Genomic DNA, 16,727 nt, shown 5'->3' with positions numbered 1-16,727 from the left:
AGACCATTTCAGCAGCTGTAGAAAAGTGAAAAAAGCACAGGTCACAGACTCAGAAGTTTTGAATTCAAGTCCTGGATCCATTGTGCAGTATCCAGTGTGTCACTTAGTGTCACTTAATTAACCCTGGCTTCAGTTTCTTTCATGGAAAGCAGGTATAACACCACTCAGGATTGAGGAGGGGACTCATGGAGGTAATAAATAGAAGGATACTTTTATTGTAAGTAATGAAACAATGTTTAATATAATAGCTTGCATGCCATTCATTTTCCATGTAATCTGCTCCTTGGCAATCACTGCAACTATCTGGTGCTGCTTCTGACCTCTTCGTTTGTAATACCAGCCTAACAAGCAGCTTTCTCAGCTCAACATCAGCATTGCTAGTCTTTCTGTTTGCAGCATGATATAAGGGAAATGACCGACTTTCTTTCCCTAGCTCTCTTCAGTGTAGAGAGAAAATCTGTTTTTATCTTCTTATGTTTTCAATCTAACTGACTTATATTACCTAGATGGAACATTGCTATGAGGGCATGGAAGGTTAATTCCTTCCCCCTTATACAGAGCGTTGGACACTGGCTTGAATTACTGACCGGGAGTGACTTTTAAGGGTCATCTAAACGGTAAGTCATGAATTGTAGCTTCCTTGTCTGTGTCCAAAGGCTGACTGTCTTCTTAAAAGTGGTTAAGTGGAAGTTATTGATGAGAGCTCAAATGATATTTGACATCAGGCTTTAATTATACCTTGAAAGGCAAGGAAAATGGAAAATGAAATCTAATTCAATTGAACAGTTGATTACTAGCAATAATCACAACAAAAAATGTATTTCTATTTCACTCAAGTGCTGCCCACATGGAATTCTAGATTTGTAATTAAATTTATACTACTCTTAAGATATTTCACTTGGACCAAGAGGAGGCTTTATTCACCCTATTTGAAAATGTGTTTACATGCACATACAGTCCTGGTATTTCCTGAAAATGAAGAGTGGGGCTAAAGAAACTCCTACATTATTTGAACCCTTCTGAGGACATTAACATTAGTCTACACTTCCTGCTCAGCACTAACTGTATCAGAAACAGAATGCAAAACAGGCACCAATAATCAAACAGTCATGTTTAGAAATATACTACCTAAGAACACAATTGCCAAACACATTAAAAGTATATTAAAATATGCTTTGCATATCAACATTTATGCAAATCTTTTGACCTTTTTGGTCTTTGCAGTTTGCTCATTGAAAAACATAGGTGTGGGCAACTTGTTTGTTTCCAGTCTTTGCCATTCTCCTGCCAAATGGAGCTGCTTATATCAAACATAAGATTCACAGAATTCAAGAAACTGCAAGACTGCCATATATGCACTGCATTGCACCATATGATATTGTCAATATTCAACCAATTTGTACTTACAAATATGGTAGTGTCATATGGTTCTAATGGATACAGACACATTATACATCAGATTTATCTAACTCTTGCATAATAAGTTATGTTATTAGTCATGTCCACCAGTAGCATTGTTCAGGGAAGTACTTTTGGGTTCAAGAAACTCAGTGGCATTTGTCTTTGGCAATTAAAGGTGACCATTATAAAGCTGTGTTAAGTCAAGTGACTGTTCTATTCTGCTTAAGTAATTCCAAATGAGAAAGCATTTACACTAAACAAATCTTAACGGTAGTTATCTCTGCTGATATAGGTTAATTTTCTTCTTAAACTTTGCCATGTTTTCCAAATTTCTACAATGAACAAGCATTTTAAAATCAGAGACATGTTGGTTTTAAAAATTAAAAGGAGTTGAATTTTAAATACCACATTAAAATCTAAAGAGAGCAAGTTGTATAATAACTAAGCCTATTCCTTCAGACAAAATACCTATGAATAATTTTGAAAAATGACTTGTTTATTACCACCACCACCCCAATTTCTCCTCCTGTTGACAAGTAGTCAGGGTAGTTGACACTTCCAGTTTCACTTGAGCTGATTTGTGACACTTATTAGTCAACCAATTTAGAATCATAACGTGCTTTGGTGGTCTAATGCTACCTCTGGTCACATATTAACCTCATTTTCGCTTAAATGCTCCATTAAAATGGGAAACCCTGTTCAGCTGGCAGGGGAATAGCACTTGCTTTAAATTGGATATTATTCTGAATTACAGTCAACTCTGTAATTCAGTGTGATGTGGCTGCTAAAAAGCCAAGGATCCTGGACTGCATTAATAAAAGTGTAATTTCTGGTTTATGGGAAGTAATCGTCTTTCTATATTCTGACCAAGCCACCTCTGGAGTATTATGTTCAATTATAGGTCAATATTTAAGGACCATGGCAGATTGGAATATGACCAGAAGAGGAAATCAGGATGGGGAAGGGCCTGAAAGCCAATGTCATTTTTGAGGAACAGGCAATGGAAAGGAGATTAGGTGGTATAGACCACATAATAGCTGCCTTCAAATATTTGAACTGGTTGAATGTAAATGAGAGAATTCTGCATTTTTCAGAAGCAACATGAATATGGGTTTTGTTTTTTTAATGTGAAAGGATATAGAAATGGAGCTTTTTAAGCTCCCTTTTAATTGAGATCACAAAGGACTGGGAACAAACCACTAAGTAGCAACTATTTCCACATTCCAAAGGGAGGTGCATGACAATTTGAGCCTGACTTGCAAAGTTCGGCCCAATATAATTTGATAAGCCTAGCAATACCTTCATAATATAAAAGAGTTAATATTATAGGATCTAAGAGTGAAGCAGGTTTGTTGTTTTTGTTGTTGTTGTTGTTTTTTGAGAGAGAGAGGAAGAGTTGTTGAAGAGCAGTGGCATTTGCCCAACCTCGCAGGAAGGTTAAAAGGCCCCAATCTTTCAGAGGAAGCAGAAATAGGTAGAAGTGCTTGGAGAACCTGACTTGTGTCTCTGGTGTATGGAAAACAGACACTGGTACCAGACCTACACCAGCAATAGCTCAAAGGCGGATAACTGTGGCTAGTTAGCCACTCTGACTTTGACAATGGAACAAGGAGAGGAGCTGCACTGGCCTTCCTTCACCTGGCCTTCCATGTAGAAGGTTGAGCAGTGTATGAGTGGCATGAAGGTGTTTGGCATAAGTGGTAATTGAAGAATGAAATACACCCTCTGATCCCCAATGGTGGGGCTACATCTTCCCATTTAAAGAGATCCTTTTTTCTTTTTAGTCACTGGTGACTTGCCAAGCCATGTGCTCTGCAAGGATGCATCTTTCCAGAGGGGTGGCCTTTTTCTAATTCCCAGAAACGGACCTACAAGCTAGAGGCATCCCTACCAGATGATAAGTGTTTCTCACAGACAAGATGTAGGGCTTCCAGAAGAGAAAGTCAGCTTGGAATCATCTTGAAAGGAATTTGTCAAGAGAGCCACCAAGTGAGGAGGTGGGACTTTAAGAGAAGATCTGAGTTGGTCAAATCATCAGGTATCTGGAGGGTTGTGAATGGCCTACCAGAGGAAAAAAATCACCTGTATAAAGGGAAGTACAGGTATAAAAATACCAGTAATGGTACACTCTTCAAGTAAAAGTCCAACTTGAGAGAAAAAATCAGCAGCAATACTCGCAAAACACAAAATATCAATACTAAACCATGATAGTATCTGTTAGGTAAAAACTTTCCTATAGCTTCACACTTCTCTTTGCACTTGATTGAAATCCAAAGGTACCAGCTGGAGTAGGGGAAAGGAGAATTTCAAGTTGGAGAAAGAAAGGAAAAAGAAGACCAGTCTTCTCTTCTCCTCTGAAGGACTTCAGAGCCTGGGATAGCCAAGAAGTTGAAGGACTGGAGCAACATCAATTTCAGAATTTTGACTACTGCTTGAGAATACTGCTAAAATGAGACTTTAAAAGACTAATAATAACCAGAAGATGTTTCTATTTCTATAAGTCACCAAAAAGAAAAAAAAGAAAAGGTACAGGAGGCCCCTGAATTGTCATCCATGTAGCAAAAGAATTGTCTCCAAAGCACAGGTCGAAATGCCAGAAACAGGAGGAAGAATAAAATGAACAAAACTGTGTTAATTACACCTCTGAAATTTCACACAGCAGATTCTCATTCTCTCTCTCTCTCTCTCTCTCTCTCTCTCTCTCTCTCTCTCTCTCTCTCTCTCTTTCTCACACATACACATAAACACACACTCCATGTAAAATGCATAGATTTCATATCAACATAAGAAATTTCCCCATTAGACTACCTATCAACAAAATGGGCTGCCTCAAAATATGGTGCCCTCCCATCAGTGAAGCCTAGGAAGACAAATGCCAGGGACAGAAGATTTCTGAGAATACTGTTACCTCAATTTCCATGACACAGTGGGAGTCCATGCTAAAGAAACAGACAGGGAAGAGACAACTTAGAAAAACTATGAATCCCATAATCAACAATAATGCTTTTCATTTTTGAAAGCAGGGAGATTATTACTGAAGGGAAGGAGAAAAGAATTTCACAACTTCTTTTGTGTGGGTTGCACCTGGATGTGGGGAGTAAAAAAGCAGAAAAATAGACACAGACATAGATGATTAGATTCTGATAAACATCCCCTCCTGTCTAAACTGAGCACATGCATGCAGACATCTAGGTCTGATCTCCTTTAATCTTTCCAGAAGATATAGAGCTGTCAATTTAATTACAAAGTCCAAGATTTTGGCCTCAGCCCCCCCAAAAATGAGATCATGATGAAACAGGAATTCATTTATTCAATTTCATTCATTCAATAAATATTCATTGGGCACTTATTCTTTGGCAAGTACTGTGGTAATCACTGGGGATAAATTCATAAGTGAAATACATGCAAATCATATCATAGGGCTTATAGTATAGCTGAGAATATAGGCATAAAATAAGGAATTACAAATGCAATGAGGATAACAAGGGTAACAAGAGAATATAATAAAATTAGACATTACTGAAAAACTGGTATATTTCAAACCATTAGCAGTATTGGACAAATATAATAAGCAAATATAAATAGATATAGATATATAGATAGATAGATAGACAGACAGACAGACAGACATTACTGAACCCTTCTCCTGTGTAATGGCTTGATTAGACCAGCTTGGCAAGCCTATGAAGAAGCAATACGGGATTAAGTGTTAAAGTTTATAAAGTGAGATTCACTCTTTTACCACACATCTGTATTTTATCAAGGCAAGTTTAGGGAATCATTAAAACGTATGATAAGGTACCTGAAAGGCACTTTCTTCTTCCCCTAGAAACCTTTATTGCTGTAGAGCTCATCCATTTCTCATAGAGCAATGAAGACAGAGGACAAGGACCTTGGCTCTCCTCGTGTTGCATTGTCTTAGTCAGCTCAGGTTGCCATCACAAAATATCATCATCTGGATGATTTCAACACCAGACATTTACTTTCTTAAAGTCCTGGAGACTGGAAGTCTGGGACAAACCTCCTCTTGCTTTGCTGCTGTGTCCTCACATGACATACAGAAAGAATTGTGGTGCCTCTTTCTCTTTTTATAAGGGCACCAACCTTATCAGATTAGGTCCCCACCCTTATGACCTCTTTTAGCCTTTACCCTCTCTTCCAAGCCCCAGCAGGGCTTAGGGATCCAACATGAAGTTTGGGGGAGAAGAGACAATTCATGTATTAAAAGAACAAAAATACTCAGCTTAAAATATTCTGAAAATGAATCTAGATCTCAAACACTAATCAAAGACAAAAGAAACAAGTGTCATTGCCTTGCCCTAAGATACTGGGTGGGGCTGGGAATACATTTGTGGCAACAAAAACAAAAGCCTTGCAGACAAATTCAAAGTCTGTTCAAATGCTCCAGCTTTTCTTATGACATCTATTTGGAGGGAGCAAAAAGTGAAGGGGGAAACTGGGCACAGCAGCTCCATGGAAACTCTTCTCTTGGTCTGTCTCTGAGGAGACCTGCCATACCTCATTGCCAAGGCCTAGCGTACATCGTCCACCATTACCTCCGGCATTATTACTAGTGAACTGTGAGTGATAACAGACTTTCTGTTTAATTTTAAGAGAAGAGGATGACAACATGTTCCTTTAAGCGTGATCAGTGTGCGACACAGCACTTCATTAATGATAGTGATGAACTGAGAAGTAGGTGCAACGTAGAGGAAGATAGTTATATATCTCCCACAAGTGCTATAAAGCCGCCCAGTTTTTGTGACTAGTCAAAGCTAGTGTGCACTAAGTTGGCAATTTACAAAGCAACAGTAAGTTGAGGAGACTGATACTGATTAATCTGCATGGAGACAATGTTGCATTTGGAGGTCAAATCAAGAATTTGTCAAGAATGCATAACAAATAATGTATGACAAAAACAATACCATTACAGTGATTAAAAGTAAAAAAATTAATTACTTCCAATTTCACAATTATAACAAATCAATCAAGTACCTCCTTCTCTTCTTGTCCATTTGAACAAGAAAATGTTATAAGTCCTGGTGAAGAAAATGTAACAAGTTTTGGGACTGGAAAAATAAAGGACTTCTGTGCACTGGGAAATGCTATAGTGATGAGTTATGTCATCGAGTTGAAGGGATAGTGGAGCTACTGTAACTTAGTGGAACCATGTAGAAGAGTGACTTCAACATCTTTTAAACCTTGAGAAATTACTACCAGGCAAGTAACTCTGACCTCAATTATATATATATATATTCACATCCTCTTTATACATTCATCCACAGATGGACTCTTACGTTGTTTCCATATCTTGGCTACTGTGAGTAATGATACAATGAACATGCAAGTGCAAGGTATCTCTTCAAGTTCCTGATTTAATTTCCTTTGGATATATACCCAGAAAGGGATTGCTAGATCATATGGTAGTTTTAATTTTAATTTTTTGAGGAACCTCTATACACTCTCCCAATAGTGACTGTGCCAATTTACATTCCACCAGCAAAGCACAAGGGTTTCCTTTTCTCCATATCTCCGCTGCCAACACTTGTTAGCTCTTGTCTTTTTGATGATAACCATTCTAACAAGTGTGAGGTGATATCTCATTTTGGTTTGAAATTGCACTTCCCTGATGATTAGTGGTGTTGAGCATCTTTTCATGTGCCTCTTGGCTATCTGTATATCTTCTTTGGAGAAATGTCTGTTCAGGTTCTCTGCCCATTTTTAAAATTGAATTGCATGATTTTTACTAATGAGTTGTCCGAGTTCTTATCTATTTTGGATATTAAGCCCTTATCAGATATGGTTTGCAAATATTTTCTCCCATTCAGGAGGTTGCCCTTTTATTTTGTCGATTGTTTCTTTACCTGTGCACAAGATTTTCAATTAGATGTAATCCCATATATTTATTTTTATTTTATTGCTTGTGCTTTCGGTGTCATATCTAAAAAAATCATTGCCAAGATCAGTGTCAAGGAGTTTTTTCCTATGTTGTCTTTTAAGTGTTTTATGGTTTCAGGTCTTATGTTTAGTCTTTAATCCATTTGGAATTAATTTTTTGAATGGTGTAAGATAGGGGTCCAATTTCATTCTTTTGCATGTGATTATCCAGTTTTCCCAATAACATTTATTAAAAAGTTTATCTTTTTTCCCCATTTATTCTTGGCTTGCTTGTCAAATATTAGATGACTGTATATCTGGGCTCTCCACTGTGTTCCACTGGTCTGTGTGTCTGTTTCTATGCTGGTACCCAACAGTAGCAATCTTCAGCAACCACCACCCTGATCAGCCAGCAACCATCAAAGTCAAGGCAAGATCCTCTACCAAAAAAAGGCTCATATGATGATTAGTATTTTGAAACAAAAAAGATTTTTAAATTAAGGTAAAAATATTTTTAGAATAATGCTATTACACACTTAATAGGCTATAGTATAGTATAAACATAACTTTTATAAATACTGGGAAACCAAAAAAGTTTCTTTGATATTCACTTGATGCAGTGGTCTGGGACCACACCCACAGTATCTCCAAAGGATGTCCGTACAGGTGACTCCAAGCATTGCTAGCACCCTTTGAACCTCTGTGTCCCTTTTTGCAGTCACAAATGAACCACTTCTTTACTTTTATTGTAATTATCCTCTTGTGTATTTAATGAGCATCACAAATCAAACATAAACCCTTGCTCCATGCCTCTTCTCACCATCATCACAACCAAATCACCTGCTCCTCACTCACTCTTCTCCTTCTTCATAAGTATTATTCCACCTATCATTGTTTAAGTCATCCTGGCTGATGACTGTCCTTCATCCCCACATCTGATCCTTCACCTCTCCCAGTATCACTCTCTCAAGAACACAGCCCAATCAGCACACGTCAGTATATTTCTATGGCAGATTCCTCCTCAAGCCACTATCACCTCTTTCCTAGAAAACTGAAAACACTTCCTGACTGGTCTCCAATGTCCTTTTGCTCACCAGTTGTCTGTTTTAAGTAGTGTATGGGTAACTTTTTAACAGGGGAAGGAAAACCTTGACTTGTAGCATTTGCCATTTCCATTGTATAAATTATTCCACCATGACCAACTTTAAGAATGACTGTGTGAACCTTGCAAAAGTCTTGGAAAATTAACAATAAACTCTTAGAATCTACAAGGCCAGCTCTAGCACACCACTGACTACTCCCCATATAGCACCCAGAGGGATGTTTGAAAAATGTAAACCAGATAACACCATTCCTTATTCCCAACCCTGCTGTGTATTTCTAACACACTTAGGATAAAACCTAAGTCCTATCTCTGCCTTACAGAGTTCTCTGTTTTTTGCCTGTCCCAATCTCTCCAGTCTTATTCCATCCCACTGCCTCCCTAGTCCATGGTGGTCAAACCCACCCTTGCCTTTCTATTCCTGGCTTGCACCCAGCTTGTGTCCATTTTACATCTTTTTATAGGTGTTTTCTCTGCTAATGAGGCACTTCTCTCCTAATAACTTGTATCCTGGCTCCCTGTCATCATTCTGACCTCAGCTTAAAATCTCTTCATAAGATCCTCAACTGACCACAATACCTAAAGTAGTCCTCTAACAAATTTCGTATAACATCCCTCCAATTTTATCCTATAAAATCCATGCTATCTAATACCTTCATTGTTTATGTATCTACCATCTAAGTCTCTCACCACAATGTAATTGCCATGAATTCAGTGACCTTATTTGTTTTGTTTATCTGAAGCCCCAGTGTCTGGCACGTGACAGGTATTCAGTGAATATTTACAAAAATCTTTTTTTTAAGGAGTTGGATCTGAAAGTCAAAACCAACCTCATTATTTCTTTTCTTCTTCTTTTTTTTTTTTTTTTTTTTTTTTTTGTGGTGCGTGTGCTTTCAAACCCATTCTATTGGTTTATTTTTACCCATTCCTTGGAAAAAAGTCTCAGGCCAGAAGCAAATTTTAAGAGTCTTTTTAGTCATGAGATCTATCTTATTTCTGAAATTAACAATTTTCACCCTGCATAACATCAGAACTATAGACTCGTATCCCACTTAAAGCTTCTTCTTTTTCCTAAGTCCCAACAGCCCAGGTTAGAGCCTCTCTCCCTCTTCCACTTCTGAGCTGTTGCTTTGGCCCCTTCATGGCTGGGGTAGTGACAGAGGAGAGGAAAAGAGCAGGCAAAATAAACTTGATCAAAGCAGTAATAATCTGGGTTGGTCCCATCTGGACATGGGAAGTATGTATACAAAGCTGATTCTTTCTCTGCTGAGGCACTTAGATGGGTTCCTTACAGATCCTTTGCTGGGATTTTGACTGAATCTATTCAGTGAAGACGAGACTTTCTTTCTGGCTCCCACTTAGAGTCTCCCAACAACAGTCCCTAGTCTCCTAACTAGCTTCCCCTTGTCGGGATCTTATTAGCACTTCAAGGAGCCCTTCCTGAATGATATTTCTTTTACAATGAATCCAGACCTGCTCCCCATGAGCCCCTCTTTTTGTTATAATTATTGTTGCAAGTTTCAGCTACATTCTCCTTTTTAGATTATTCCTTAGTAAAGTCTGGACGTACACCTTGTGATCCCCCAAAAGCCTACTTCTTGGTCTTAAATGGAACTTCTCTATATAGCATTTTCCTTCACACTTTCTGATGACAAAGCATCTCACCTCCCAAATTTCTCATATATGGATGCACTGTTACTTCAAGATACATGAACTCTTCAAAGAAAAATATTTTTCTTTGAGGTACTCACTGTCATCATCAACCTACCTCAGTCACTTTTCCAAAATTGCTGGGTAAGAGAGTCACCTGGTTTACTAGCTTCCAACATGAACCATCATCTGGGGAACTCAATGTTCAGTCTACATGGTTGACTCATAAGAAATTAATTTAGTCTCCTGAGGCTTCTGCAGCCAGTATCCAATTGAACCAGCTCACTTTCTTTATCACATTTTTATCTTGCTATTCCAAAATTTTACCTTTCACATCTCAAAAGTGTCTTTTATACCCTGAAGTCTCACTTATCCTTTTACTTTCTTTACACTATTACTTTTCTGTAGTGGGTTCAATCTCAACAAATAAGGCCTCTGCTTCGACTACCAATCTTCCATGAACCCAACTGATTGATTTCTATGCTAGTACCTCTAGTCCCTGTACTCGCTTTCAGAGTACTGCTAAAGAAAATCACATATATCCATGTAGGTTGATACTTCTATATATGCCTTTGTGTTAACTAAATGTGAGATATAGAGCTATGTGACAACTCTTCTATGCAAGTTCACAGGAAATTAAAGTGTTAGTGTTAGGATTAAGCAAACTTAAATCTGAATCCTAGCTCTACCATTTCTCAACTGTGACATCTTATGCAACTTACTCATTAAAATAAAATCTCTGTTTTCTATTCTTAGTCTCCTGAAGAAACTGGCTTGAAATTTTTGAGATAATTTTAATTACTCTTTAAAAATTTTTTTCTTTTGGAAATTAAACAATAATAGTGAAGACTGTGTTTCTGGCAGTTAAAGTGTCAGCTGTATTAAATACTAACCAGATGTGTTAGATTATGCGTGTTCAGGGATGTGAATGGTGAAAATAATATATTAGAATTTTAAAATCTTTCTATGTAACATATCCACTTCAGGTTTTCTAGATGCTTTTTATTTTCATGTTTTCGCAACAAAATTATCAATGTGTCAATTCAACGTTGTATTCTAATTAAACGATTTTGGCTTTTAACATTTTTTTTTTAGATAAATTTGCTACATTTTTTTAAGTGTTTTAATCACTTCTAACGCTGTTTATTTTCAAATGATTAAAACACATAAAGCCATACATTTTTCTCTCTTTGCTAGTTTGCTTACAACTCATAAATGTTGATGTGCAACACTTCAATTTTCATTATTTCTCTACAGGTATATATTTCTAAATTTAAGTTCTTTTGCTCCAATAGTTAAAATTACATTTCTTTTTTTTAAATTTACTTTTGCTGTTTTATTATTTTAAACCTCTTTTTACTTATTTTTAATTTACAACTTTTAAAGATCTGTATATGATCGTTTTTGAAATGCACATAGAATCTTGAAAAGGATGGGTAGTCTCACTGTGTACAAGTGTGTGTGCATGTGTGTGTAAATATGATGTAAAATTATTGTTCAATTTTTAACTCAATTAGTCTCCTGCAAAAATTATGCTAGAATCAATTATTCTTTGTGTTTCTATTTTTGTTTTTGAATTATTGATGTTATGTTACATGATAAGCTAGTATTCCATATCCATTATGAATTGTATCTTTTATTTTAATTTTTTACTTCTTAATGCTCTAAAACCCAGGTTAATTCTGTTTAATTATGCTTTACCCTAAGAAAATATAATTTAATATCACACATTCAAATTTTGCTTTTGTTTTTTATAAAAAGACAATCTTTGTCTTTAATTTATTTGTGGTTGTTTTTGTATAATATTTTTAAAACTTTTCTTTGAAATATAGTTTTACCTTTTTTCCCTCTCTTTTTTACTCTATGCCTGCCTCCATTTGTCTTTAGTGATATGAAACTACTAATCCTACTGTATTTATGGTTACTTTTAAGGATTTCAAAATACAATCCTATTTTATATAAGGCTAATTAACAAACTAAAACACGATTGATCCATACCTAAAAACTTTCCTTTAATTTCACAATCTATATTAAATAAAATACGGAGTTAGAGTCAAATTATAGTTTCAAATTATTTTCCATACATGTGTGTTCTCTTCCGACTAATTTTGAAATTAAAATCATATTAAGAATTTTTAGTATTAATCCTATTTTAACTGGTTTTACTCCCCACCAGACAAATTTATATGCCAACATCTCTGTCTTCCTAAATTCTCAATGTTGATTCTTATCATAATAAATTGTGTTTCATCTATATACATTATTATTTCACAAATCACTCATGGGTGGTATATGAATGTCCACCTCTCTCCTCTGCTGCTCACTTCTTGGAATCTTCCTCTCTCCCTTAGACATAAACAACTACTTGGTTCAGAACAAAATCTTTGGTTGATATTGATGCTAAAGAAAATAGTGCATTCTGTTGGCCTTGTAGAGAGTATATTCTTTGCATTAGAAAGAGAGCCACAGATTTTTCTAGATAGTATAAATGATAGATCTTGTCTTTTCAATGCCAAGAATAGGCAGTCTATAATTGATAAGAAAAAATCTCCAAGTTGCCCTTTAAGAAAGCAACTGTGCAGCAGAAACCACCAATGGTTTGTCAACTCCATTTTATGGACATAGTTTTAAGTGGACATCTATACTGAAGTAGGTTGACTATTGCTCTTAGTTGGAATAGTATTGCAAATTTTCTTCTTTATTTTCCTGTGACTTTTAAGGGTGTCTCATTTAGAATTTTGGAGACACTGCACCAGTAATTGCTAATATGGTGCTATTTTTCAAGTCACAGTTTTAGTCATCTTTTAATCCTGATTGTCTAGTAGAAGACCTGAAGGTTCACTTCCCCTACCTACACCAAGCTTACAGAGGGCAAGAAAGTACCTAGAATCTTAGATCTGAACCAATTGGGGAAAATATCCAACTACTAGATGAAGACTTACATTAGGAATGTTAATTGGTCCGTCCAAATCAGAATTTGAGTTGGAGTCAAAAGTTAAGAGTTTGAAAGATTAAGAATCACCTTGAAGACTACAGGGGCTATTACATGTTAATGCGTAACTGAAATATAAACTGAAAAAGAAACTGAATTTAATTAAGAGGAGGCTAAAAAACAATTTCTTGATGGTTTACTATTCTTATCATAAAGTAATGGAAACATCCTCATCTTTATTAGTCAGTGCATATCTGGCAAGTAGTATTTGTAAATGCACAGTTAGAAATGCCTGGCCCTGGGAGTCTTCTAGTATCTCAGCTTAATCTTTCAAAAAGCAAACCTTGAGATAAGGGTACCTGTGCAAGTGATTTATCAAGGAAGTGGTCACAAGAGATATCAGAGAGGAAATGGGGCAACAGGACAGGGAGAGAGGCCAAGAAATAATATAATTTTGGATAATTTCCAGACCCAGTTCAATCCCACAGGAAGATCTGAACATAAACAACATCATGAAGTTTGTCCTGCCTCAACACAAGGAGATGGACTTTCAAAGCTGCCATCATCAGCTAGTCATTTGGCTACAGGCTGCCATTGAAAGGTTGTAAACTCTCAGACACTTTCAGCTGTGTGTGGGGGAAGCATTCCAGTGACCCAAAGATAACTCTAGAAGAAGGTTGCAGGCACAGAACCTGTAAGTAAAAGAAGCAGGAATTGGAGGACAGGTGAAGGAAACAAGTAAAAGGAATCTGTAGGCATCAGGGTGGTGCACCATCAGCATTTACTATATTTCATAAAATGTTGGTAATCATTGAATGAACAATGGATGACTAGTCAAAAAGTTCCTCAGGAAGAATGCAGTGTGGTTAAAGGGAACAGTCTAGGTTTGTGAAAATATTAAAAAAAAAAAAAAAGAAAGGAGAAAAGAGCTATAGGAATAAACCTTATCTTCCTCAAAACTATGGCAGAATCTAGACAAATTGACTTATACCTTCCATAGAAACACCCATTATGCTGGTTCTTCTCTAAGTCAAAAACTGTTATTAATTCCTATAATTTATTTAAAATAATAGTAATAAAACAAGAAATTTTCTCAGTCCAAATCTACTTCATCTGTAATTTTTCTCCTCCTTTTGATGTCTTTTCTTGCAGGCTACCCAATAAAAGTCCCTTCTACATTGAAACCTGCCAGATATATTTTCCTTTCTACTTGGGACCGTGTCTCATCAAATCATTGTAGATTTTAATAGATCGTTATTTTCATTCTTTAATTTGTTAATTTACTTATTTGCTCATTTAATAACAAATAAATTATCAAGTCTCTAGTGCGAGACAGGGACTAGAAATAAAACAGTGAATGAGGCTTGTTCATTTTTTCAAATCGCTTATAGGAACACACTTGTTTGTCATAACATTGTTAGTGACAGGAAAATCTCCACAGTCTCTTCAACAAGATTATTTCACACATTTATTTTTTTTTTTAAAAGCTTATTGAGCATGTACTAGGTCAAGACAGTGCTAAATGCTATGGGAAACACAAAATAAGTCCATCATGGATATAACTTTTTAGGTTGTTATAGTTCATTTGGAAGTCTAGGAAGCATTAGGCAGTTTCAGCTCCAAATGAAATGGAATGGGACAGTAGATTTAGTATTGTATTTACCACCTACTCTACACCAGGTTGTGTGTGCTTTTTTAAAGAAACTTTTACATGTGTTTTGTCATTTAATATTAATGATTTTAAGTTACATTATTTTCATCCTTATTCGGTAAGTAAGGGAACAAAAGCTGAAAAGTTAAGTCATTTGCTCAACTCCATACTGTAAGTAGCTAAAACTGTCTTCAAACCACAGTATTTGGCCACAAGCTTATGTTCTTTCTAATATGCAATGCTGTAGATTGGAGACTATTTGAAATATTTTTACCTTCCTACAGAAATAAAAATAAATATTTCTGTTTAAGAGCTCTTAAGAACTAATAGGGCAAAATTTTAGAATAAACCAAAAAAAAAAAAAAAAAAAAAAAAGGCATAGAAGAGATTTATAAATAAAGGTAATGTAATGACGTGATTGTACTTGAACAGAAAGCCTGGGATGAGGGGAAGTAAGCACTAGTAAGAAAATAGTTGAGGAATAAGGAAAAGATCTTTGGTGCTTTCCCTAGTGTGTGTACACTGCTGATAAGCATCCAGGCAGGGGTTCTTAAAACTTCAACCACAGCTCTGAACTTTCTGAAGTTCAGCCACTACTAATGATTAGTCGGGCTAATAAATATAAGGTCTGGGTTATCACACTCTCTGTACATGTGGAAGAAAAATCAATAATATCAGCTTCATATTAAATGAAAGCACTTTGCCTCCCAAACATAGCCCAAGGGCAAAGGTGTTTATGAACTGGAAGTGTGATGACTCAGTGTTGGGCAAGGGTCATCAGACTCAAGCTATTCCAGAAATACCACATTGTTTATCACTTTCTACTAATTATATTCTATCTAGGTCATAAAAACGTATATAAGCAGCAAGCAATCCAGCAACACGTCATGTAGGAATTGGTGAGAGCATGTGCCCTTTAAATTTAGACAGCTTAGTTGTTGAATTTCACTCAGGCACATTTAAGTTCCTCAAATAACATTACTGGGCACCTAACACATGTACAACTCCGTGCTAGGTGCTAGGAGAGACAGCACAGCATATGCCTCTTAGAAACATGATTGAGAATATAACTAAATATAAACATCCTGATAGGTATAATTTCCAGTGTTTTGCCTGTTAATGAACAATGGGTCTTTGTTTGAGGCTCAGAACACATGAGAGGCATGGAAAGTATATGTATATGAAAAAAGTATTCAAGCTTCAAAACACATGTTAAGTAACAGAGGGCTCTACCTCTTAATTACCTCTTGAATACATCCATTTCTCTCCATCAATTACCAAAATTCAGCCCAAACTGCAGCCAATTGTTTTACCTGGCTTGAAGTAATAGACATATTTCTTCTTGTTAGGGCCTGCCCTGTAACCTGCCACCTGAGTCAGGTCTTGCAAAACAGGCTATGGCCAGTGGTCACTGTGTTCTCAGGAACTGTGGCCTGCAGTCACACAGGACCTGAACCACCACCTGTGCTGAAATAAAGAGGGTCTGTGTCACTGTAACCGGTCATGCACAGGTCTACAAGGTTCCCCATTAACAGAGGGGACTAAGGCATAGCTACGGCATCCTGCTGAGAGCTAATTACACCCCCATTGCCCCTTCCCCTCTCCCTTCACCATTTTCCATATGTCTCCTGACAGCCATCCGTCATGAGAGGACACTGTTCTTTCACAAACACCTATACTCTGGACTCCGGAGCCGACCAGCAGGGTGATGCATCCTTTTTAGGGTTTGCTCCAAGCCCTTAAAAATCCCTCTATCCCTTCCCTTGGTGCTGCAGTCTGCTGGGACTCAGCTGCCTTCTTGAACATCCTTCAATAAGGCTTTGAACTGGTCCACCCAACTCCTCCCTTCTTCCAGGCACTAACCTAATATTTCTCACCCTTAAGAAACCTCAAAACCATTTTTTTTTCATGCTGCAGAAAGGTCTTCTAAGAATGACAATCTTTGCCATTAGGATCCATTTTAAACTTCATGGCTTAATTTACAAATCCATCCTAGAGACTTGCCACTGCCTGCCTCTACGGCCTTATCTGGTGATCACTCCCCTTTCTCAGTGTCCACTCCAGTCTTTCGGAACTCTTTCGGCTCTTTTCTCACTGCTTCTTCTGTCACAGTG

Source organism: Furipterus horrens, unplaced genomic scaffold, assembly GCF_987537825.1.
Source record: "Furipterus horrens unplaced genomic scaffold, mFurHor1.1.pri manual_scaffold_4, whole genome shotgun sequence".
Classification (NCBI taxonomy): domain Eukaryota; kingdom Metazoa; phylum Chordata; class Mammalia; order Chiroptera; family Furipteridae; genus Furipterus; species Furipterus horrens.
The sequence above is the reverse complement of the archived record's forward strand: the minus strand, read 5'-3'. Positions refer to the sequence as shown.